Source organism: Phyllostomus hastatus, unplaced genomic scaffold (genome assembly GCF_019186645.2).
Source record: "Phyllostomus hastatus isolate PE091 unplaced genomic scaffold, TTU_PhHast_1.1 phas_scaffold_345, whole genome shotgun sequence".
Lineage (NCBI taxonomy): Eukaryota > Metazoa > Chordata > Mammalia > Chiroptera > Phyllostomidae > Phyllostomus > Phyllostomus hastatus.
In genome coordinates, this window is record NW_025334024.1 from 25,936,471 (window position 1) to 25,960,831 (window position 24,361).

Sequence of the window (24,361 nt, forward strand, 5' to 3'; positions counted from 1 at the left end):
TAAACCAGGTAGTAGGTTGTAGAGCTGGAAATAGAATCCAGATCTTCACACACGCAGTTTTATACACTTTGCCATTGTGCTATATTGATTTTCATGCAGAGATACTTATTTGGGGATGGATATACTTTGAGATGGAGCCTTTTCTGACTAGGGACTGTGTCTCACTTATCTGTGGCTCCTCAGCCCAGCCCACTACCTCGTACATGGTAGGCAGTCAGGATACATTTATTAAATAAATAAGAGAGAAAAATATAGGGACATATGAGGTCTGTCCAGAAGGTATCCAGCCACGTACTATAAAAAATAGAGACATTTATTCAAGATGATACAAGCTACAAGAAACATGGTACATGGGACAATGACAGCTCTGTCCCCTGCAAAGTAGGCACCTTGGGACCTCACACAGTTCTCCCAGTCACCATCAGCTGCCCTGTAGTATTTTCCTGAATCTCACTGACAGCCTGAAATCTCTTCCCTTTCAAAGGTGATTTTAGTTTTTTGAAAAGCCAGAAGTCACAGGGCACCAAATCTGGACTGTAAGGAGGCTGAGTCATCTGGGTGATTTGATGTTTTGCCAAAAAATTCTGCATGAGATGTGATGCACGAATGGGCATATTGTTGTGATGAAGCTGCCAGTCACCAGTGGCCCATAGCTGTGGCCTTCCGAATCCTCTGAATAGTTTCCGTGGAGGAGTGCTCAAGTGTCATGCAGAATTTGAGACAGATTCTTGCTCTGCTCACTCAGTCGTTTTTGAATGCGACAGCCACACAGTACCATGTTTACTCAATGGCGTCCACCACCCCCAGTGACTGGTACAGTGAAGTTGTCACTGTTCACTCATGCGCATTCCAGCCCCCTCTCCTTGGTTCCCAGGTGACATCAATGTGGCACAAAGGGTTCTCGTTCCATTAACAATGGCTGGACTTTTTCTGGACAGACCTTGTATCTCTATCCCTTTGGCCTCAGTTTACAGTTTCCGGCTAATAAAAATAAGGTAAAAAAAAAAAAAACAAATAGATTACATAAGGTCGGTGAAAGCTTCCAAAACCAGGACCCCGCAGTGGCACAAGGAGGGCACCATCATCCTTTCCTCTCTCCAACATCTAACCACATGTGGCGGATTTCCTCTCTGAAGGAAGACCAGGCCCCATAAAAGGCATCATTGCTGTGCCACTGCCCGTTATGAGACAGCACGGAGACCGTTAATGAGAAGCAAAGGCTAACAGGAAGGTCCCACGAGTCGGCTCCAGCCAGACCGTGGCGAAAAAACACAGCCCTCCGGGAATCACACACGTCAAAAACGAACAAACCTCGCGCCTGCGTCTCAGCCGGCCCCCCGACCCTCGCCTGGTCCCCACTCCCCGCGGCGCCACGGCAGCTGGAGGGAGAGGTTTGTAAAACGCACATGGAGGGCTTGCTCCCCCGATTTTTCTCATCTCTGCGGCCCAGCAGTGCCGAGGAAGGTGGCTGCGACATTTGCCATTTTGCACGCACTGGCCCGTTCCGTTTCTTCGCTGGCGCGGCTTCCATGCTACGGTAAACCCCCGGCTCTGACAATAATTACAGCAGAATAAAATGACGAGAGTAATAGGAACAAAGCGCCGCTGTAATTGCCTTTTCATTATTTGCTAACAGTTAGTTATTCAGTCACAGGGAAAAATTACACAGTAATTGGTTGACAATGGGGAAGCAATTGCTGAATCCCACAACTATGATATTGTTCCTTGTTGGGTTTTCGCCCTTTTATTCACATTTTGATTAAACAGCTGGAGCATTAAACTGACATAGGAGTGTGTCCTCGGTCACATTCTGCCGCGTTTGTTTCTACCCCCTTCAGAAGGTTGCATTTAAACCAGCCCATACAGCACAACTGTGAATACTGTAGCCTGTTGACTTTCAAATACATCCCCCCAGTTCATAGAGAAGGCAGGGCGGGTGTCATAGCATCGTTGTTTTTTTGTTTTATTTTTTAGCAAATCAGTTTTCAGTTGGGTGTTTTAAAAAGGAAAATCATGAAGCCATATGGTGCATTCTTTCTGCATTCAGATTTTTCTCAAATTTAACTTTCTTTTTTTTTTAAGATTTTATTTATTTATTTTTAGAGAGGGAAGGGAGGGAGAAAGAGAGAGAGAGAGAAACATCAATGTGCGGTTGCTGGGGGCCGTGGCCTGCAACCCAGGCATGTGCCCTCACTGGGAATCAAACCTGCGACACTTTGGTTTGCAGCCTGGGCTCAATCCACTGAGCTACGCCAGCCAGGGCAAATTTAACTTTCTAAACTGAAGATCTTTGCAGATGGACCCTTAGAAAACATGGACTCCCGCTTCCTCCTGCAGGTAGAGAAACTGAGGCCCAGGGAGCTGACCATGATGCTCAGAATGCTGACACTTTCTCGTCCATCAAAACTGCCTTCTGTCCCTGAGCCTGCTGGAAGGAAGAGAATTAGAGAAGGCAGACAGGTAAGATCTATGCCCGTATAAATGTGCATCTCCACATGCACACCCACCCACACTACATGGGTACATGCACACTACATGTGTGCACAGGCATGCTACATGCGTGTGCACATCGCACATGGGTGCTGCCCGTCGCACAACCGAGACACATCATGTAGGTGGTGTCTGCTCCGTGTGTATGATCTCCGAGGGGAAGCACCGTGGGAGTGACCTTTCTTTGGACCACTCCAGGCGCCCGGGGGCGGAGCCCGGGGCCAGCGTGCCCTGATGCCTCGGGAAAGGCTGGGCGATGATAACCGAGCGAGAAGATGTCGTTCCTGCGGTGCAGGCTCCGGCACCCTTTCACTCCGGGCGATGTCAGCGTTATCCCGGGGACACAAGCAGAGTGCCTGTTGGTGTCCGGGGGAGAAAGGAAGCCATGGAGCTGAGAAGGCTCACTGGGAAGAGGAGAGGTACGTGTTTGGGGGCGTGTATGCACGCGTCTGTGCTGGGGGCTGCTGGTGACAGGCGGACAGGAGTCACCAGGAGTCTTCATGGGGGGTTCTGTTTAGGGGATGGAACGCAGTTGATCATATATACATGTGGCCTTGAACCCATTTCCCTAAGTAGGTAAGGGAAGTTCAAGACCGTGACTCGGAGGAACAGGTTAAAGGCAGGCAAGCGGTGAAGACGGGAGATGTCTGGGAACAGTGTGAGTGTGAAGCCAAGACGAACGAGGAGAGCCACGAAACACGCTTGGGTCTCACGTCCTTCTCGCGGCAGCTCTAGGGGGCAAATTCCATTGTCCCCATTTCATTCACACAGAGACCCAATCGTATAGACATTAAGTGACTCACTGTAGGTCATCAAACTGGTCAGTGGCAGAGCCCATGATTAAAACCCAGAAGCTAAGCTTTATTTTTTAAAAAGATTTATTTATTTATTTTTAGAGAGGGCAGGGAGGGAGAAAGAGAGAGAGAGAGAGAGAGAGAGAGAGAGAGAAATAGCAATGTGCTGTTGCTGGGGGCCGTGGCCTGCAACCCAGGAATGTGCCCTGACTGGGAATCGAACCTGCGATACTTGGATTCTCAGCCCGAGCTCAATCCACTGAGCTACACCAGCCAGGGCAGAAGCTAAGCTTTAACCCCTGAAGGTGTTGCTGATCTTCAGCTACTTGCAAATCATTGGAACTTACCCAGTTTTCCAAGTCAACCCACAGAATATTTGCTTGATGTCTACCCTGTATGATGCACTGTGGGGCTTGGAAGGTGAATTAAAATGTCCTATCCTCGCCCTGACCAGTGCACCTAAGTTGGTCGGCATCATCCCGCACACTGAAGGGTCACTGGTTGGGTTCCCAGTCGGCGCGCGTGCCCGGGTTGTGGCCCAGTTACCAGTCGGGGTGCGTCCCAGAGGCAATCGATCTGTGTCTCTCTTGCACATCAGTGTGTCTCTCCCTCCCTCTCTCCCTTTCTCCCCCTCCCTCTAAAAGTAAATAAATCAAATCTTGAAACCAGAAATTCCTGTCCTCGGGGAGTTCAGCCTTTTCTGGCAGAAACCACGAGCCAAGACATCAAGGGGACACTCCCGGGAAGGGGCTCCTCCCGTGACCACAGGACGAAGTTTGGATCCTCCCAGAAACAGCCCCCGAGACAAGGGTTCGAGTGCAGCTAACTTATTGGGAAGGTGAGCCCCAGAAACACGGGTGCGGTGTGAGGAGCGGTGAGAGGGCAGAGGGCAGGGAGCCCCCACTGGCCGAGTGGGAGGTTTCTGTGGAGGGCGTGGGGGCCCACTGCCCCTGGGGGGTTCCGAGGCTGGTGGAGCACATACCTCCGTGTTATTCCTGTCGAATGGGAAGGACCGAGGTGTTTTCTCCAGTGTCCTGCCCATTGCAGGCTGAGGGCTGCTTCTGAAGGCATGAGCTCTTTGCCTCTTCGGTTCCCACTGTGCCAGAGCCCGGGGCACGCGGCTGCCAGGAAAGGCCCTTGGCGGAGGTTTGAGGGTGTTCTCCGTGAGCACCCTTCCCTGCCTGCGGGTGGATGCCGAGGCCATGTGGGTGGGGAGCAGACTGTGTCTGCCCGAGTGGTGATGGGAAACATGTGTCCCAGAGCAGGTACATCGTGGAGCAAGACCTTGACAGTGAAGGGAAGGGTGTTCTGGAGCAAGGCGTCCACCTGCCGTGCAGCCGCGACTCCAGACCACCTCTCTCTGATTCACCTGCTAGGCTCGGCAATGGAGGCCGAAACTGCCTGGGACACCGAGTTCAGTCCCAGGGAAATCGGTCTCCTGCTCGTGACTAAGTGTATGTTCTTGTCCTGGCATTCAAGGCTCTTCACAATCCTGCCTTAGTTTATTTCATGACAAGTTCTTAGCAATCCTTCTTGGGCTCGGAGTCCTTCTGCACCTCCTTCATCTTCCATGACCAGCTCAGGTGGAGGAGACCACTCTCCGCCCCTTGCTCCTGGCTGGACACGTTCACGCAGCCCCCACTCACTTCCGGCCACACAAGCCACGGTGCCTTCTCTGCACTTCCCAAACCCCCCAAAGCCCCAGAAACCCGGAGGGTTCTGTTTTCGTTTGTTTATTTTGCTTACAAAAAATTGTGTATGGTAGCAAAACCTGGCCTGAACTGACAGGAAGCTATTTATAGTTTTCATTTGATCTAAATATGCATGCATTTCACTATATAAATATTTATGGTTTTGGTTATAGAATGCAGCCCAGACTTTGCTGCGGTTTTATGTGTGCGCCGTATTTCTTTTCTCAAATATGAACAATTCTGAATTATAAAACACCTATTTGTGGCTCAAGGGATTCACATATGTGGTTGTGAGGCCATAATAGTAGTAGTAGTAGTAGTAATAATAATAATAATAATAATAATAATAATAATAATAATAATAACAACAGCAGATATTACTACCGTCCACTCTCAGTGCTTCATCTATTTGGTGATTTTAATTCTCACAAGGACCTGACAACACAGGTTTCATTAGTGTCCCTATTTTCCTAATGTCCCTTCAGAATTGAAGGTTCAGAGATGTTGGGTGACTCGCTGCAGGCCCCCCACACAGCTAGCGGATGCCAGAGCTGGGGTTCGAACCTCCGGCAGTCCGGCAGAGCCCAGGGTCTCCCTTGCTACGCCGTGCTGCTTCTGAGTCTGAGTGCCCGGTCCTCATGTCGTTTACAGACCTCAGCCCAGACCTGCCATCTGGCTCGTCCTGAAGGCCCCTTGGCACCTTCTCCCCTTCTGACTCTGAATTCAGAGTCTCACCTGCGCTTTAAGGCATAGTCCTGCTCTGGGCCATGAGCTCATGCTGGACTTTCATCTCCCTGGGAGGAAGCTTCCAGAAGCTTCTTGCAGACATCAGTGGTGCTGCACTCCTCTCACACCACAGCCCCCGGGAGAGCAGCTCGTCCCCGACAGCCCGGCCCCGGAACTGGCTGCTGAGTGAGCCCCAGATCTGTCGCCCCTGCCCAGCTTTGGGCACCCCCTCTTAGCTCCTGGAGCCTCACCCCATCTCTCCCCAGTCTCCCAACCCTTCTGAGATCAGGGGCCATGTAAATCTGCATCCTGAGCATTATGCCAGGCCTTTGTGCATGACCTTTATGACATGTGGTAGCAAGGGCACACGACTGAACAAGGAGGTTCAGATCTGGGCTCCTTTGCTAGAACAGACATGACCTTGAATTTAAAATCACTCCCACACTTGACTCTCTTCCTCTCTTGCCCAATTTGTAGCAGAAACTTATGTAGTGCCAGAGCTCGAATTTGACTAAAAAATATGGGTCCAGTGAAGAGCTCCTAACTATGATGACAGTTACTAGCTACTTATTCTGTGTCGATCACTGTGATGAGCAACATGAACAGAAGGAGGTTCCACCATCACGCCTTTTACTATATGGAGAAACTGAGGTACAGAGACAGTAACTCGCCGGAGGCCTCACGCCTACGACACCTGTCATTTGTTGCCAGAATAACTGTAACAAGCCACTTCAAATGCCAGTGGCTTCACATGGCAGTCCCTTATGTTGCTTAAACCAGGGCATGTCCGCCCCACAGGCCTCTCATCCCCTTTGGACCAGGGGCCATTCTGGGCACGTTTTTCTCGTAGTGACAGCAGAGGTGCCAGAACACAAACCAGTCATTCAAACAAGTTTAAAGCTGTGACCAAGGCAAAACCACAAACACACCCCGTTGGCCAATGCAAGTCATGTGACTAAGCCCTGCTACATCAATGGACTAGGAAGTATGCTTCACATGCCCTGATGCAACGGCAAGCAGCAGGGCCAAATCCAACATCAGTGGAAGACGGAAATGGACTCCTTCTAGGATCACAAGGGGAATGAGGGGCAGGGGAAACCTCTCCCGAACGGTCATCTCATCTACCACCGCCCACTAAGAGGGAGAGCCAGAAGTCATGCAAGACTTCCAGACTCAGGAGTCATACTTTCTCAAGCTCTCTTGAGTAACAGGCACCCAGGGCAGACCCTTCGGTCACACGGGACACAAGGTCTGTGTGGGCCGTCAAGACTTTTGCCCTTAAGTTGGAGAACATAAGCCGCTCCTAAGGCCTGTGGGAGGTGGCCGGGTGGCCTGAGTGGTGGGGGAGTGCAGGACAGTGTGGGCCCCGCCATGGTGACACCCTCCTGGGACAGGCACACGTGACCCTGTATCTGGGCTTCTCTCTGGGACCAGACCTGTCATTAAGGGATTAACTTTTCCCTCACTCTCGGTCTATGGAACAGGTTTCCATGCAGCCTTGGAATGCACCATCAAAGTCTAAGGCGAGGACGTCTGAATTTTTTTGCCTGGAGGAGCAGTTTTCTTGCGTTTAGAAGTTCCTAAATTTGGGGGCTGTGTTTTTACTGGGATAGAGGAACGGATAGAAAAAGCTCCCAGTGGATTAATTTATTTGTATTTTGTCCTAGCTCCTGACATTTGGAAAAGGCTTGAGGATCTTATTAATGTTTGCTATTTTTGATTTGCTTTGCAGGATGCTAAATTAAACCACAGAACCTTGGAAAATAGACTTGTTATTTTCCTTTGCAGAGGTACGAGGTCTAAAGCTGTTTTCTCAGGTCCCGGTGGTGGCCCAGCCCTCTGGAGCGACCTCTGGTCCCCACCCTCACCTGAGCAGACATTGTGAATAGATCTCATTTCTGCTGCCCTCAGAGCCCCCCCCAAACCACCCCAATCCCTCCCAACACAGCCCTCCGGGCAGCTACCACTACTTGGTCAAATGAATGCAACCTAGTTGCCATCCTTGCTCTAAAAAGCTCTTTAATTTTTCACATGCCAGTAAAAGAACTTTATCACCACTTGTGCAGAGTCCTGATGAAGACACTGCTGTCTTCTGTTCTGGTTCTTATGATGCGACTGCTCAACCCAAAAGCTGTCAGCATCCCAGCTCCGTAGCTCGCCATCAAAGTCCTCTACCATCTGACACTTTTACCACCCAGGACAAATGTCCTTCTGATCCCTTCACCACCCCTTGTGGTAGGCAGAATTCTAATTTGTTCCAATATTCCTGCCTTTATTGGCCCTAAACGGGGACACACGGGAGGCAGTTGCTACAGAGGATGACATCTGCTTTGGGAAGCCAAGGAGGAGGGCTTTAAAAGCTGACTCCTCAGGGGTGCCCAGGAATCCTCCTGAGAAACTGGGCTAATTGAGAGGGCTGCAGAAGCTGGGAGGAGTAGTTGCGAATGTCGGAAACAGAAGGAGCAAAATCTTGCCAGCGAGAGAGAGAGGTGGTTTCTTTAGAGAAACCCAAGCAATTCCTATTCGATGATTAGTATCAGTTGGCCAAGCCAAGCCGTGCTGGATGTGTGAGTGTGCAAGTAAGCAAGTGGTGGGGGAGCAGTGAGAAAAGGAAGGGAATTTTCAGGCAGAGGGGATGATGTAAGCCAAACCAACCTGACAGCACGCAAGGCTCCGCAGGGGCCTCTGTGTGAGATTGTGGAGGTGAGACTTGGCAGGAAGAGAGGCCCAGAGAGAGGCCAGAACAAATCATGGATGACGGGTGAGCCGGGCTGCGGAGTCGGACTCCCCCGACTGGCGAGGGGGAACCCCTGAACGGCATTAAACAAAGTAGGGACGGGGGCCCAGCTGTACTTCCCAGGGATCGTGTGGCTCCTGGGCAAGTGAGACACCGAGACAGGCGACGAGACAGCACGGCGCATGCAGAAACCGAGCACAGAGCACTCCTCCCGGAGACCCAGAGGAAGAGCAGGCTTCTGAAAACGATTCACTGCAGGAAACGGAAAAGGAAATTAGAAACGTATCTCGCAATTTCCGTGGAAGACTGGAGGAGAACATCCTCTTTCCGGAGGAGATGGCAGCCACAAGGCAGATGCACTTTGGCAACAGGGAGAGTGCATTCAACATGCAAAACCGAAATGAAAATCTACAACGGAGGCAAGAAAGGGCAAAACAGACAGAAGAAAGCTGAGGAGGACCACGAAGAACACATTCGGGCCCCTCTGTCAGAAAACAACAATGGAGCTAGAGCAGAAGACAAGGATGCAGATCTGGGTTAATGGTTACATGTGTTTCTGGGGAAGAAAGAAGGAACCTTGGAATAAAAGCAATAACCAGAGAATAGTTAGGGAAAGTTTCCTGAGCTGAAAAAGGTCTGCTTGTGTAGATCTGAACCGCTCATCCCATTTTAGGCAACACAGCAGAAGAAAGAGACTCAAATTAGCCCACATACTGATCTCCAAATAGTATAAGCAGTCCATATGGAAAGGTCAGATAATTTAAAACAGAATGACAATCAGGCAGCCTCTGTATTCTTTTGGGCAAACCTGGATGGCAGAAGACAGTGGGAAAGCGTCTAGAATTTTCAAGGAAAAGCACTAAAACAATATCCTATCGATACGGCTAGGTTGTCCTTCTTGTAAAAAGGTTTAGGAAGACAGCCGCCAACATGTAAGAGCTGTGAGGAAAACAAAACCAAGAAAAAGAAATCGACATGCAACAAATACTTATCAAACGTCTCCTATAGGCCAGGCCCTGGGCAGACAATAGTGACTGAGACAGATGAATCTGTCACGAGACTTCCATTTTAATAAGAACAGTAGAAATAAACAAATAAGCAATATATGGTACACTATCAAGTAGATAATGCTGTGAAATTTTTTAAAAGATTTTATTTATTTATTTTTAGAGAGGGAAGGGAGGGAGAAAGAGAGACAGAGAGAAACATCAATGTGCGGTTGCTGGGGGCCGTGGCCTGCAACCCAGGTATGTGGCCTGACTGGGAATCGAACCTGCGACACTTTGGTTTGCAGCCCGCGCTCAATCCACTGAGCTATGCCAGCCAGGGCTGTGAAAATTTTTTAAACGGCGGAGCAAGGCGATGAAGAATGACAAGCGTCGCTGTGTCAGATAGGGCGACCACAGAGGGACTCTCTGAGAAGGGGACACCAGGGAATAAGAGAAAGAAGGAAAACCAAGGCCATGGGCACAGCACGTATCAGTCCACAGAAAGGCAGGGAGTAGGGTGGGGAGCTTGCTTGCCACGCTGGAGGAAGAGTTAACGAGGCCACTGCGGCTTAACAGAGGTGGAGGGAACGAGAAGTGGGGGTGGGCTCGGATGGGTGGTCGTGGAGCCGACTGCGAGTGGCCCTGACACCAGGATTCCCAAGGCGGGGTTTCATTTCGGACACCACAGGAAGCCACTGCATGGACTTCTGTCTGGAGGAGTGATGCGGTCGGACTTGTGTCTTGAAGCGCTCACCCAGGGGTCGATGCGGACAGCAGACAAGGAGAGGGAAGGGTCCGGTCGCAGTAAGAAGACTTATAAGGAGAAGTATGGCAAAAGCCTGGGTGGCCAATGAGGATGATGTTGTCCCGGCTGTCAGCTGGGCAGCCGTTACGAAATGCCCGTATGTGGGATGTGTTCTTAAGGTGTTTGCTGATGTCAGGTATGCAAGAACGAAAAGAGTCGAAGATGACACCAAGGTGTTTGACTTGAACACTAGGTAGATAGAGGTGCCGTTTTCTGGGGTGGAGACCCCGGGAAGGGAGAAGTTGTGAGCCTCCCTTTTAGACGTGTGAAGTGTTAGATGGCTACCAGGCACACGCACTCGTTTGGGTGATGCTAGAAACTATCACGTAGACCCTCCCCTTTCCATGGCTGCAAACAAGCGTGTTTCTCACTCACGTCATAGACCAACACAAGTATTCTCCATGGATGGGAACCTTCCACATGGTGACTCCAGGACCCCGGCTCCTTCTCTAGGGCCGCATTCCACTGGCAGGTGCGAAGAGAACACGGGGAAGATGCACTGGGAAGGAACCAGAAACATGCCCCCACCTCACGGGGTGGAGGGTAGCACAGGTCGTCCTTGGCCAGGGAGCTGAGTCCTGCACACAGCTGTGCTATGGAAGGACACACATGGATCTTGGGTGGCTAGTCCTCTCTGCCCCAAGGTCCACGTGAAAACGTTGGTTGCCTTGTAGGATGCAAATGCCACAGTCGGGGGGCAGACTGAAGTTGGAGAGGTCAACCTGGGGGCCGTAGCATGTGGAAGATGTATAAAGCCATGGGGACGGGATTAAATCCGCAGGGCAGGAGGCCACAAAGTGTAGGCTACAGAGCGGCCTCCGTTTTGCATTCACGTTGCGCTGGGACACAGCCAGGTTCCTTCCTTCACTTATTGTCTACAGCTGCCTAGGCAACAACGGCACCACGCCCCCAAAGAGAGCCGCCAATGCCTATGTGTCCTTCTAGAGAGCTTGTCTGTGACCATCTACCATACACCATCTCCCTACCCACCCTCACACACGTCTGTGTGCTCACATGCATAGTGATGGAAAACACTTGCATATGCATTTATCTCGGCACTTACTATACCTTTAACATTTTTGCATAACACTGCATGTACTGGTTTTCTCTCTCTCCCCCATTCCCTCCGCCCTTGGTAGCTGCCTAGTACCCTGTTGTGTGGGTTTATCACCAACAGTCCTTTATGAATTGGCAAATAGATTAATTATTTATCATTTTCTTTTCAACTCTTTCAATGCCATAATAAACACCCTTCCAGGTTACTTTCGAGCACCAACACAAGTCTAGATCCAAGAGAAAAGTCCTGGACGGTGAGTGGTGAAGTCAAAAGAGTGTATACACTTTTATTTTGATAGTTATTGGCCAGTTGCGCCCTGAAGAAGTTGTGCCAATGCGCATTCCCACCAATAGGGTGTCAGTGCTTACTAGTTTTATAACCATTGAGGAACTGAGCAGTATTGGAGTGTGCTGATATATGTGAGAATGAGTAGAGCGCTCAACACATTATGGAAATGCTTCTGACTGACGTTAATTCCTTTAGAATATGATCCATAACATAATCTTTAATATGCTCTATTTATCTCATGTGAGTCTCAGTCGATTTGAAGCAGCATTTTATAAGACACATTTAAAAACCTGATTTTGACTGGTGCTTTTGTGGCTCATGCGAACCGTATCGGTATAATAGCTCACTTTGCCTTTCAATGCGACGTCTATGAACGGGCACGCTAAGTCTATCTATCATGTGACAAATGAAAGGTTTTCCCATTAAAAAATGACTTCCACACTTCTCCCAGATTCTGTCCCAATGCAAATGTCGTATCATGGTTCTTATTACATTTTTTTCTTGTAGCTAGGTCTTTATTAACGTCAGTCCAAGGCTGTGTTTTTCATGTTACGAATGGGTGTCATAATTATCTAATGCAACGGCTCCAAAAATCAGATTAGTAATTAGCTCGGCCCAGCTGATGGGTATGACTTCCTGGATGCGGATCTTTAATGTTGAACATTTACTTTGTGCTCGCCGGATTTGTTTGTGTGTTTCCTATGTGTGATGAGAGCTCTTCGATAATTAGCTCCTCAGGGATGTTGTAGTCCAATAGTTAAAGAATAATTACAGCCTTATGAAAAGTGAAATGACTTCGGCATCCTTTTGTTGTGGTTTAATTGTATGCAACAAGTCTAGGAGGTGTCTCATTTCAAATTGGGATAGTGAAGAGGTAGCGTTCATGTAAAAAAAAAAGGTGTGAATTTGGTAAAAATGGCAAATTGGTCTAATTTTGAAAACAAACAAGCAAATCACCCCATTATAAAAAAAGCCTTGTGTTATTTCACTAGTTCATAATTTTGATTACAAATTAAGTGGTGGCAGGGTAAGAAGTTGTAAGGTTATAAGACAATGAGATGGGACTTGAAAAATTTCACATCAAAAGGCATCAGCCGAGGGAATGCCATTGTAATAGACTGCTAATTAGTGCCAACCACAAAAACAAAGAAAAAGAGAATGACAGGCCAGTTCTCACAGATCACATAGTTTGGGGGTGAAGTGGGAATAAAACACACTAAAAAGGCTATACATTCTTCAATGCCTGTCCTGCTGTTTTTGAAAAATTGGCTTTGGTGGGGGGGAGTTTTAAATCTAATTATACCAAGATATTCTTCAACCCAAATGACTGTGAAGTTATCAAGTGTGCTCCTTCATACAAAAATGTGTCGGTCAGCTACGGCTGCAATAAAGCTGCATAACAAAGCAGCCCAAAACGCAGTGTCTTTAAATAGCAAGCATGCACTTGTCACCCATGGGTCAGTGGGCTGGCTGTCACGTGACTGGACGAGGGTGGACTTCAGGGTCCTGACTGCAGGATCCAAGCTGTAGGGTGGGCTCAGGTCTGCTTTACCTGTCCTCCCTGGACCGATAGCCGCCCACAGCACGTTGTGCTCATGCAGAAGAGCAGTAGCGCAGGAGCCAAACCAAATGCACAAGGACACACACTTTTCTGGTAGGCTCATATCAAGGAGACGTCCACCCACCAAAGCAAGTCACATGGCTCAGCCCCAGGTCAGTGGGGGGAGGAGGCGTGCTCTGCCTGGAATTCAAGGGGAGAAGGAAATACGTACTAAACAACTATTCAAATGATCACAGTCACCTGTGGTTGAGATGATTTCCCCCGTGACTGAGAATTAAGACCCTCCAACATTTCACTATATATCTGTCTCTGTTACATCAGGCCACACTCACATTGGAAAATGTTAACGCGAATGTGATGAAGCCATTCCACTTACAGAACCAAATGAAACAGGACACAGGGAAAAGCTGTACTTCCTGCGCAGTAAGTTTCCAGCCAGCAGACTTAAAGGAGTATTTTCCACCTGTCCATCTTGAAAATCCTCTAGGAAAAGGAGACTTGTTTTGAGAACACTGAAATTGTATCTAAAATTACACCACATCCACACAGAACCTGCCTCGTTTCAAAGCATCCTTTGGGATTGCTTCACCCCCCGCACCAATGAGATGGTCCACACAGCTGTGGCCGCTGTGTCGGAGCCCTGTGCCTTGGAAAAGGTGGGGCTGGGGGATGGCTCAGAACCCACCCCAGAATCCCTGATCTGTGTTTCACTGCTCTGAAGCGCAGCGCGGAGGAATCCCCAGCCGCGCTGTGTCCCTTCATCAAACCACCGGAGGAGACTGGTGATGCCTTCCACACATCCCTGGTTTTGTCCGTTCCACGGAGGGCAAGGTCCATAAAAAAATAGAACAAAAACTCCTTGCTTATGGGCCTGGCCTCGGAAATTGCAACGGCCTCTTGGAAATGGTGAAAACGTTGCCTGAAAGAAAAGGCAGTGTCGGTGTGTAGCAGACCCTGTCCGTGCCCTGCCCGTGTCTCCCTGACAGTCGCCACCCCCGTCCCCTGCATTCTCACGACTTCCTACTGTAAACACTGTCACTCTCTGCCCGAGAATATTTTCTGGCTGCTGGCATCAGCTGGGACCATGCACCTGGCAGACTTAAAACCCTGGAAAAGTTCGTATCTCCAGGAGAGATGGATGAACTCTCAACCGTGATGGACGGGTGTCAATATTTCAGCACCCAAGCCTCCTCACTCCTCGCCTGGGACGATTCTGAAGCATGTTCTCCACCCCCTCCCAGGGTTTACCAGCAAGACCGAGCCCAAGCGGCCCACAGCAATAACCTGCTTGATGATGCACCCCATTATTGACAGCCTTTATGGTCTGCTTTCCACTCCCTGCCTCACCTCCCCACTCCCCTGCAAGTGCTTCCTGGGATCCCCTCCAAGATACACTGCTTGCACTCAAATCCCCACGTCAGGGACGGTTGTGGGAGAAACCCGACCTAAGACACTGCACACCTGCAAAGCTTGACATCACATCTGGTTTTGCTACTCGGTGAAGAGAGAAGCTCTGTACGTATCCTGGCTCCCTGTTGTTTTTCCCCCAGAGGACTCCACTAGTGTCAAAGCAGTCTGCCAACAGTGCGGACAGGCATCTGGTCGACCACAGGGAAGAGTCTACATGGTATCAGAGCCAGGTCCAAATTCACCGCCTTTCCAGGGTGAATGTGTCAGAAAATGGGAACAGACTGTGAAGGCTTGTCCCCATCTCCTGAAGTTCCCCAGTTCCTGGCATGGGTGACTGACATTTGGGCAGAAGATAAGTGCCCCTTCTCAAAGCAATTAGGAAAAATTTCCTTATGTCTTGGCGTTCTTGGCAGATTTTTCTCTTAACCAAATGAAAGAGATGAATCATTTTAGTTCAAGATCCTGCCATCCTTGTTATGGGAACCATTTCAAAAAAACTCTGAACCCTTTCGCCTTCTCTCTTCCATGCTGGGGAAGGGGACTGGTGGAGGCGAGTGCACGTAACTTCCTTGGTGTTACCATGCGGCATGCTGTAAGATATGCCATTGCTCTAATGATGGTTCAAGGCGAGGAGGGGGCATTGCTCACATGGAAAGTGCTCATGGGCTCTAAGAGGGCTAACTGTGCTCAGAAATTTTAACAAGTGCCTCTGGGGATGGAGAAATTAGGGAGTAGAATCTGGTCAATGGAAGGACCTTGCAGAGTTACTTGATGGTGGTGGACCCTTGCCTGTTTGGGGCAGGTAAGAGTTGACAGACACCTGGAAAAGCTACTATGGCTTTCATTGCTCAGGGAGCCTTAGAACTGACCACAGATGGTGTCACCAAGGCCAGTCCTGGCACAGATGACCTCTCTGCATTGACCAAGGAACTGAGGTAAAACACATTCTGTTTGAAGCCTCGGGGAATTCCGATGTTTCTCTCACTAGTGTCACCCCTACCTGGCTAAAGGAGCAATGGGGGTCCTGGCATCATTTGCCACTGTTCATGTTTGTGAATCTGCCTTGCCAGCTCTGGTCGGTCTCAGAATGAATGAGAATAAAATGGATCACATGTCAGTGCTGACCGTATTGAAGACCAATCCACAGGTTCACCTTAGTCCATCCAAACAAAGGGAACTTCCAGTGGAATTCACTTTTGAGCAGAATTAAAGTTTACCTTTTAAAAAATTATGTAATTCACATCTATTTCCTTTTGGGGGTGGGGTTCATAGCCATTCATTTTTATCTGGAAAAAAATAAAAGAGGAAAAGAGACAAACTTTTTACAAAGGTCAGTCTTATGGATGACTCTGTGAAAGAGATAGATATACTTCCAATGCAGTAAATGAGTTACATGCACAGTTTTGCACGTGAGTGCATTTTCCCGAGGCTCACGGGTTCTTTTAGACTTTTAAATGGAAACTCGGCCTCGCAATTTTTAAAATTTTTTATTACTACTTATCTGAACCCTTTTGGAAACTGAGGCTTGAAGGAGTTTATTCCATTGTAAACCTACACAGTGAGATATTTTTGCAGCTATTAAAATAAGTGTTTTTTTCTTGAGGATAAACAAGTGCTTCTTGCAGTGTTGATTTCACTACTAATTATCCTGATAATCCTCACCAACCTTCTTACGTAGCAGAAACAACAAAATGCTTGCTTGCTACTCGGTCGGATCGCAAATGCTCACTTAGGAAATTAAGCTTAGTAAGGTTTCTCGGCCCAGGTCGACTTTGTTGTCTTGAAATCGCTCTCCATTTCGGCCTATTTCTTTGTAAACAGTGGGTAATCTTGTAGGAATGCTCTCCCCCTCGCTCAAGGATGACTTGTCATTTCTGTCCACGGTGTCTCTCCTCACCTCCACCCTCACCCCGGGAGTCTTAATGTATTTCCTCTCCTTCAGAACCTATATAAATATGTTTCTTTGTGATGCTAAAAACTAATCTTTGTTTTTTCAGGCTTTTAGGAGGGATACTTACCTTAATCCTCTTAGGTCTGTGTGACTTGGAGAGCACTTGGAAGGTTTCCAGTTTCAAGGAGCAGGCGGGCCTAGGACCCTGCTGGGTTGACCTTCCCTGGAATTCCTGCCCTATCACCCTCCTAGGAAGCACTTTACAAAGATGCGTGGCTCCTGTTACTGACTGCTCTGTGCTTGGGTGTCTACCCATGGAGCAGTTAACAAAGAGAAAAAAAAAAAAAGAAAGGAGAGAAGGAAAAGGGAGAAGAAAAGAGGGGAGGACAGGGGAAGGGAGAAAAGGAGAGAAGAGAGCAGAGAAGGACTCAAATTGCAATGCATTATTTCTACTTTTCTGCTCTTCAAAATGAATTATTTTCCTAATTGTGGAAGCGTTTTCTTTCTTTTTCTTTTCTTCTCTCTCTCTTTTTCTTAATGTGTTAAAATCCTGATTATGGTATCAAAATACTCTGTTCCCATTTCCGGAATCACGCATTGGATAGTAAGGCACAGCATTTCCGATTTGGCTTCCGGAGCTCTTTGTAAGCCAACAAACCAGCCCTCAGCCGTTTGCCTGGACAAAGCCCCTCATCTCCCCGAGCATCTGTGAAGTCCCTGGCACCGCCCAGGAGGTAGAGAGGTAGTCACAGAGAGCTGTTGGCAAGCTGGTTTTGTTTGTTTTAAAGATACCCCCTGGCTATTATTAGGGATTTAGTGAGGCTCATTTCATACTCAAGAATTGGTCTACCTTCCTAGGATGGAAAGTGATGTCTCTTGAAACATAATTCACAGGCCTCCATCCACATCATAATCATTTAGGGGAGCTGTTAAAAATGTGAATTCTCATGCCTCACGTCTGCTGAATTTGAATTTCTGGGAGCAGGGAACAGGAATCTGCTTTTGCAGCCAAGTTTCCCTGGTGATTTTGTTATAACTGAAGTTTGAGACCCACTTTCCTGGCTTCTCTCCCCACCCCTGACTGTTTTGGCTCCCGGGCACTCCCCTGAGGCACCCTCTCTAGCCTCTGCTTCCTTTCATTAATAGCAAGGCCTGGGCGATGCTCTGTGGTGTGAGAATCTGCTGGGTTTGCCTCCTTGGCTTTGACTGGTCCCCACTTCACATGATAGGTCTCATATTTTCCTCTGGGGCAACCATGCTTTTTTTTCCTTTTAATTCATGTAATCTGACAGGGACCCAGGTCTTCACCCGTCTAACAGTGGCCACGTGACGTAGGTCTGGCCAATCAGTACATTCGGTCCTTCTGCCCCCGCCCCGCCTTGACTGGTTCGGTGGTAGACACATGACTGAGCTAATAACTGTGACATCCAATCTGGGGCTTTTGTTAGAAAAACTGAGTCACTTTCTTTTTGCTGGCATTGCTGGCAACAAGAATAACGTAACCCTGGAAGTGCCGGGGAGGAGGCGGAGTCACGTTGAGTGTCGCCTACAGTAGAGACAAAGCTGAGAAGCGAGAAGGGGAGAATGGAAGTCCTGTTGGCCCTGTTTGAGCCTCTGGGTTCAGACGCATCTGCACGTCCACCCGCCTCAGGGGGGTTCAGTTCACTGAGACCGCACATCCCCTTTCCTGTTCCTGCTGCTTGGACTGGGGAACCTGACACTCTCCACAGAAAGGGCCCTATTATGAAGGGAAAGTGGAAATAACTGATCTCATCCGAGCTTCCACGTTGATCTGGCTCAGACCAGACACTGGGTGTTTGGGGTACAGCAAGCCTTAGGCCGCGTGGTATTCAGTAACACATGCTGGGTAAACGGTCTGGAACCCCAGGGGAATGGAGTACCCTTGGGTTGGCTCCAAGAGTCTCTCGAACTACGTCAAGACCTAGAACAGTCTATAAAATAGATCGGAACACCCACTATGTCAAGAATGGGCATCCTTATGGGGACAGTGGGACAGAATGTTTACATTGGAGTCCCATGGAAAATTCCAGACTTAATTCTGATAACACACTGTTCTCCAAGATCCCATTGCCTCTGTGTGACCTGCGGCTGGTCCAGACTGTCCACATCATTGTTGTGGTGGGCTTCTCAAGTTACGATGATACCTACTTGAATTCATGGAAGAGGAACACGCTCTGTCGTCACGCACAGCGGGGGAAGTTCAATATATGATTAAGAACAAGGATTTTGAGGTTGGCTGCAAGTATTGACTCTAATAATTGCTACCTGCGTAATCTGGGCAGGTTTCTGAGCTATTTTGTTTACATAAGGCATAATAATGGCACCCTGCGTATAGGTGACTGAAAGAATTAGATGAGCTAATGTATGTGAAGTGCTTAGCACGATGCCTGGCCCATGGTAATTACCTGGTTAACCTTAGCTCCTCTGACTATCAACGTCGCTGTACCTCTTTAGCATTTTTGTTCCACTTTTACCACATGTTGACACATTTCATCAATGCCTCTCCCGCTACCCACCACCGTTCAGCTTAAAGGCTTAAGCTCTTGGTGGTACGTTTCTCTTTACCAACTATGATCGGCTTTGGCCCTCAGTCTACCTGTCTGTGAGTCTAAGAACTCTGCGTACTTAATTAACTAGACTAACTAGAATGTCCTAGAAAAATATCCCTATTTGGTATTACTTAATTACTAATTTTGTCAAGGGGCTTTAAAATATGCTGTTTTTCATCTGCAAGAAGAACTACAGGTATGACTCCATGTGTATGAATTTGACCAAAACTGAAGGACTCCTGGATGTTATAATGTTACTGCAAATGCTATCAATTGATAAGAATCTTCTTTTGAAGCTCCCAAATTAGAAGATAAATTACATTTTTAAAATACCCCAAATTCCCTCAATCTTGTTTTTTTTTTTTTCATTTCTTTGATGCCTGTAATTTTTTTTTTGACTTCAGCCCAATTCTCATCTTTTGGCAAGTGACCAATTCCCAGATTCCAAGTGATATTCAGAATGTATTCAGCTAAAACAAATCAAGTCCGACAGTTGTCACAGAAGCATTTAACCAAAATTACTCCAACATTTTAACAATGCTTGACGTTTTCATGGATGTCTTTGAAGTACAGAGCTCCCCAAATATTTAGTGTTAACAGTTTTAGACAGGTGTTTTGCCAAAGACATGTAAAGATGTGTTGAGTGAAGATTATTATTTTGCAGTGAGCTTAGCCTCTGGAAAAATATTTATGTCTTAATTGGATGGAATTCCACCTGTCATTTTATCAAACACTTTGCTTATGGTCCATTTTGCTTAGAGTCCAAGAAAAATGAAAGTATTTTAGTTGTGAGAATTAATGCGACACATGTTTGGGCTTTTCGGAATCACAGCATTTGTTTGGTGATAATTATGAAAGAGTGTTTTTGGAACTTGAACTGAGTTTGCAATTAGAATATACAAAATTGGGTCTGAAAAGGAAGCTTAAGAAAGAAGAAACGAGACAAAAAAATATTGCAAAGGCCCTTTTATAGCAAACCCAAGTTACAGCACTGGGAAAAAAAATCACTTCATTAAGACTCCGATGAAAAAAGGCAAACAACACATTTTCTCAGAACTTCCGTCCATTCTAGGGATCAGTTGTGTCAGTGCCTAGACATAGTAGGTCCTCAAAAAGAGGGAGCTTCCTGCCTTTCTCTCCCTTGCTTGTCCTTTCTTTTACTTCATCATCTTCATCTAGTTTTTGTTCATTTACAACATGATTTCAGCAAGAAATGCTGAAGATGGAAGCCAGAACTTTAGATCAGAGGAAAGAAATGTCCTTCCTTTGTTCAGAAAGTTCTCTGTGTGAGTGTCGCTGATCAAGTGTTAGGGAGTCGTTTTGACTGAGAAGAATGCCTTTGGTTAACACCTTGATGTTGAGAGAGGCCGTATATGTATCTGATATATATATATTTAATTTTTGGCCTTCCCTCCTTTTTTTTTTTTTAAAGATTTTATTTACTTATTTTTAGAGAGGGAAGGGAGGGAGATAGAGAGAGAGAGAAACATCAATGTGTGGTTGCTGGAGGTCATGGCCTGCAACCCAGGCATGTACCCTGGCTGGGAATCGAACCTGGGACACTTGTACCTGATATTTTGTGTTTAAGCCCCAACTACGCGTTGACAGTGTGCCCGTGATGGGCTGGGCTTGGTGAGCCCTGACGTCACCTTAGGGACTGGAGCCTGACGAGAGAAGTGGGTCACAGGTGAGGTGTTGGGAGGTGGAGGACAAGCGATTGTTGGTTGGAGGCAGTTTCAGAACCTCTCATTTTGGGTGGTGGTATCCAAGAACCTAAGCAGTAAAAGGTCCAAGTCCAGTCAAAGCACCAAATCTCACTGCTGTGAGGCAGGGTCTGGGGAAACGATTCCAAGTCAAGAACTGGGTTTGGGCGTTCCCGAAGCCTTACAGGGACGCACCCTTCCCTCCACCATGTTATCTGTAGCTCCAGTCGTTCTCAGATAGTCCCCAGATAATGGCGTGGGGGAACTGGTATTTGCCGGTCACATCGTGGCCAGGGAAGACTTTCCTTGCAGCAAAAATTCATGAAATGTTGGAGACAGGAATTGAGATCCTGGAGGCTCTTGAAGGAGAGAGGGGTTCTGAGTAAGACATGAGGGGTGCCGCTTGAGGAGGAGTGGGGGAGATGCAGACCTGCGGGTCCTGTGACAAGCTGTGGGTGTGACCACCCTGCGTTCCCCACCCTAGACTCCCACCATGCTTGGTGAGGGGTGCCTGCTTACCCTCTTGTTCCTGCTGACATGGGGGGGTGCAGCATGTGTGACTGCAGAGACACAGAGGAAGAGAAATGACTGAGCCAGCAACACTCCCAGGCTTCAGGCAGCATTTGCCACTGGCCATGGGCCTGGAGTTCAAGGCCAGCTTACCCTGAGGGCCAGGCTTCTCATAGACCATAGCTGACACATAATTACAAAATTGGGCAGGGGGAACTGCTCCTGGACCCCTTTTGAAAAATTAGCGTTCAGGCTTAGAAGACATAAAATGTATAAGGTACTTAGGATATGATTGGACAGTTAAGCACTCAAAACAGTAGTTATTATTGTTATTATCATCATTGTTTAGTCACACATAAATATAGAGGCAGATCCTGTAAGCAAATTGGGGCATCTGGATACTATAAACATTGTTATTAGATGGCATACTGTTGGGAACTGCCCTGCCTGGTTTCAGAAGCTGCAATCCCCCGTGGCTAAAACTGAGTAAAGGACCTTAGGACCATAAGCCACTTAGGAGACAAAGTTCATCTTCCTTGTAGGGGCACCACCTCTGCCCCCTTTCTCTTCACCCTGCTTGGCCCCAGGCAGATGACTGGTTAGCCAATGACAGGTAAGATTCCTTAAAAGAGGGACGACCTAAGACAGGCATGGTCATGAAGGGGCCCTCAGGGAAAGACTTGGGGGGCTATAGAAAAAGGGGGTGATGGACCCTTGCCCCTCAGCTTTGACATAGCCTGAGTCCTCATTCTGTCTGCAAGAAGTCTCCTAATCTCTTGGCTGCCTTACTTCCCCTGCCTGACTTAAGCCTGAAACAATGCCTTAATCCTGGAACAATGCTGGAGGTGGGTGTGGCCCTGTGCTAGAAAGGGCGGGGTCCCTAGGGTGATCAGGCCTAAGAAAGAATGCATAAAATCCTATGAAACTTACTTTGCTGATACCCTGCATTGAAATGATAAGGGTCCCAGCAGGAAGTGAGTTTGTTCCCCCAAGTTTTATGGCCCTTTAACTGTCTGACCCTGACTCAGAATAAGCCCTCTGAATTCTTTGAATGTTATCTATTATTTAATCACTTCTGCCTGACAATGATTGATGAGCTTTACATATACACCTTGTATTATTGTAAAAATTGAATCCAATAAAACCTTGTCAAGGCAAGGATTGAGGCACTCTCCCCTTGAGAGAATGGCCGTGCCATCCTTTTTCCTCCACAGGACTCGGTGGTCCGTGTGAATCTGCCCCGTCTCATCCATGACACCATGGACCCCAGGAGCCGGGATCCGAGTGAGCATACTGCATCTTATGAATACTCCTTGGAGCCCTGTTTAATAGAACGTGAACTTGAAGGGCTCTAAAGAACCATGTGGGAAGAAATAGTCACAGCACAGCCTTGGCCTAGAGTCTCCACCAGCAGTCGTTAAGGTTGGACACTGCACTTTGTCCTCAACCACGTTCAGTTATTTCAGTTATATTCTGCGGGTGCCCCATTCTTCCCCTTGCCACCAGCTGTGGTTGAGTTGTAGGCATTTCCGATGGTTGGGTTTCCTGGTCATCAGTAGCAGTTCCTCCTTGTTCTTGGAGGCAACCAGCAGCCAATGTGCTACAAATGCTAAAGAATACAGACATTGGAAGGTTAAGCCCAGGGACCATCTTGCTGATATTAAGACTTTGGAGCCTCATTCAATAGACAAATTGTTTTGCTGGACAAGCTGTGTGGTGCAGTACATTTTTTTTAGAGAGTCTTTTGAAGGGAAATGCGCTAAGAGGCCCAATTCTTTTGAAATGATGATTTCAAAATTAAAAGTGTTAGCCAATTATTATTTATATGTTAGTGAAAAGAAACTCGAGAGGCATACTAAAATTGGAGAAGCTTTAAAGTGGGACTGGACTCTTCCAACCTCAGCATTGTACCCCAACCCGGAGGTCAGGACACCTCCTGAGAAGCAAGAGAAGTTGGGTGACCCCATTTCTAGCCTGGGAAGTACCCTGTGACCCTCCTAATCTTGCAGGGGCTTCTGGAGGGTAGGGAGTGGCCGACGCTGGTTTTGGTTTTGGAGGGACTTGTTTCTGTTCCATGTAACTCTGGTTTGTGCCTAATTAGCTCCATTCCACGGATCCTTGCACCATATTTCTAAGCTACTCATAACTCAAGTGCTGCCGCTCAGCTTTGAAATGTAGACTTCCTGATTTTTTACCTTGAAACCCACTCACATCAGCGCCTTGTGCACATAGCAGACTTTGCCAAGGCTGGGGACCAGGAATGGAGGGCATTTCCATCACTGAAGAGAAGTCACCGTAGAATGGGACATCAGGTATTCCTGTGCTCAGTGGTACTTGCCAGAGAGCTTGGCAACTTTCTTCTGTCTTTGCTCAGACGTCAGCTCCTTCATTGCTTTTATGCAGAGAAAGAAGAAACTAGGCTGGGTCCCCTGGAAATCACCACTTCAGCTCCGACGAAGCACTGCTATCCTTTGGGGTGAAGTGGGACATTGCATCCCTGCAGGTGTATTCCAAATAGGTGAGCAGGGCCTAGGGAAGTGCAACCCTTTTACCGATAAATGCCAGAGCCAGGACCCCAGCATATGGGTCTGTGAAGTGTGGCCTTACTTCTGAAGCCCCTAGCTGCCACGCGTGTCTCCACGGACGTGTCCCAGTGCACACACTACCGCCCACCCTCCAATAATTCAATGTTCACACACTCAGCACTGAAACCTGAGTGAACAAAGCTAAGGCATCTTTTTTTTTTTACACAAAACAATTACGTAAGATCTTTATTAACAGGTGCTTGCAATTTGTCCACTTTCTTGAAAAAAATCAAGGTGCGAACTTTTATTACAAATTCAAGATGAGGTTCTTAAAAATCTCCACCGGACCAGAGAGGAAACAATTTAAAAATCTTAAAAGGTGTACTGAGAAAAATCAGGCTTATTCAAACACACACACACACACATTTATCATTATCCACAAAAGACATCTTTAGGTAAAAATAATAAAGACCCCACGGTGCTCAGACAGTGCAGACAGCGCTGGTCACGTGGTCAGCCGCAGGCAAACCGCAAGCCGTGGCGGTCGCCAGCTCCCGTCTTCTGTTCATATCTTATCGCGGGAATTCCGTGCCCGGGTCTTCTTGTTGGATGAC